Below are 2535 nucleotides of genomic sequence, written 5' to 3'. Positions count from 1 at the left end.
TTTTTATTCTGTTGCGCTTTCATTGTTGTCCACTAGATGTTGCTGTTAAGTCATGAACAAATCCTTTGTAATTTGATTACTAGCAGGGAAATTCTATATGAACTATACTATAGACTATAAGACTATGAACTAGACTATATGAATTCCCATTTCCAGGCAGGATCCATACATTTGCTGAACTTAAATGTGTTCCAAAATTTGTGTATGTGGTTTTGTGAACTGGTCAGCTAAGTGTCCATCCAAGAGTATGTGCAAATGATGTGCAGCGACTCCATTAAACACACCCTTTCCCAAATATCACCGGGAAACAAACACTTTTACAGGTGCACTTTCAGTTTTACATATTACATATTTCATAAAACCCGGATATATATTTAGGTAGGTAAAGTTCAGGAGTGTCTATTTGGAATTTCCCTCTTATTGGACAATCCTGAACTGAAGTTATTTATCTACCTGAAAAGTCCTCAAGTTTGGTCTGTATAAGCAGGGGTTTACTATAGGGCCTTGTAAAAGTAGAAATTTTACACATACATTTTACAAATCATGTCAACTGAGATGCAGTCGCCTAAGCATTAGCTTAAATATCTTGGCCACTTTATTGCAACAAATGCTAAAACAACCTGGAACGCTTAACAGATACCTGCAACTGCCTGGAAGTGGAGAAAACTTCAGCTTTACAACCATTTTGTTTTTTCTTCATTAAATTCAGTTTTTAGTTTTACACATTTGGTTCATTAAAAAAAAAAATAGTGTTTCTTTTGTGTCTTGAGTTTTTATTAAGACCTGTGTGGCTGTAAGCATGGAAAATACAGTTTAGAAACAAGATAAACGCGCTATTTGTTTTTGTTTCTCTGTCTCTGTGTCTCTCGGCCTGCCCGCAGGTCTCGGTGCAGTAATGAGGCAGGGAGGGTTCAGCTCAGTGTGGCTCGTTAACCTCCTGCTGGTCAGAGAGAGAAACTGCAGTGCAGGGTCAGTACTGAGGAACATTTAGCGAAGCAGCATTTTTCAGTAAACTTGAAGTAATAGCTTGGTTAAAGGAAGTATATGTACTAAATGACAGCAAGTGTAGGATATGGATACCACAGTCCAATTTCAAAATACTGCAGACAGCAGTCTCTGCACAAAGCTCTTGTGGATGTCCAGGTTGAAAACACTGAATCTACACAATCGAGCACAAGATGAGTTCAGGAACTTCTGTTGTGGCAACCGACAGCAAGTTGTACACAGCAAATGTTTATGTAACATCAGCTGAGGCTCAGTGCTCACCTGTTCAGTAGAAAATTAGCCATCTTAGCATCTGTCTTGTAGTCCTTCTGGGCTCTAATCTGTATCCATCTATCAAACTCATTGACAATATTTTCTTCTGTTTTACTCCGTCTCTGTTTCTGGTTGCATAAAACAGCTTAAGTGAACTGTTTCCCTTAAGACTGCTCTTAACAAATCCCTTGAAGATAAGTGTGTTGCAGAAACACTGCCCTAAGTGTTATCTAAGCGCTTTCTTAAGGGAAATTGTCATAACACCTTAAATCAGGGGTGTCCAAACTATGGTCCACGGGCCATTTGCGGCCCGTTTCCTTTTTTTAGAATGGCCTGCAAGGTATTTAAGAAATAAAATGAAAGCTGCTGTCGCTATTAAACAGGTTTTTTATAATGTGAGATTCAAAGTTTGTACGCTAGGTGTCGCTATCACATAAACACAATCTAAAACGTTCCTCATCACCTTTTCTTCCTTCATTATTCCAACATTAATGTTGCTGAGCTTTTGGGAGAACATGTCAACTCCAAAGAAACGGAAAATGGAGTTTAGAGGGTATGTATTTTTAATTTGTCAGGAATCAGTTGCCACTATAAAGGAGGATAGTATTAATGGACATTATGAAACGAAACATTAATCTGCAGAAATCGTAGTTTTCACAACACTGTCAAAGATAGATACAGATAGTAGCTTAAGTAAAATGTTGTGTAAATGATAGTAATCAAGAAAATGTATTATTATAAGTAGTATATTTCATTGTTTGTGTTATTACAGAGTCTGTGGCCCTTGACTGCACATATATTTCTCCTTCTGACCCCCAACAAAAAAAGTTTGGACACCCCTGCCTTAAATGTTCCTTTAAATATTAAATGTTCCTTACATATTCCCTTAAGTGTTGCATAAATTCTCAACCATATATTAGCTTATTATTATTTAAGGGAACCAAAACCTCACCTTAAATCCCTAAAACAGAGAATATGGATTCCTTTAAAAAATTAATAATGAATATGGTCGTTAATTCATTTATTAGGCAGGAGTGCCAAAGACAGGAATAAACTGAAAAGTCTGAACCAAAAGTAGGATCAAACAGCACTGTTTATTATTTTGGTGATATTTATTTCTGTGGGATGAACTTGCTTTTACAATAATTAATTAGAAGGAGCTCTAAAGTCCAGCGACAACATCGCTAAGTTAGCAATTTAATAGTGTTTACCGGTTTAAAGCAGTAAACAGTTATTACTGCTGGAGTGAGTCATTGTCATGGTTATTGTAGAAGTTTA

Source organism: Astyanax mexicanus, chromosome 1 (genome assembly GCF_023375975.1).
Source record: "Astyanax mexicanus isolate ESR-SI-001 chromosome 1, AstMex3_surface, whole genome shotgun sequence".
Classification (NCBI taxonomy): Eukaryota; Metazoa; Chordata; class Actinopteri; order Characiformes; family Acestrorhamphidae; genus Astyanax; species Astyanax mexicanus.
The sequence above is the reverse complement of the archived record's forward strand: the minus strand, read 5'-3'. Positions refer to the sequence as shown.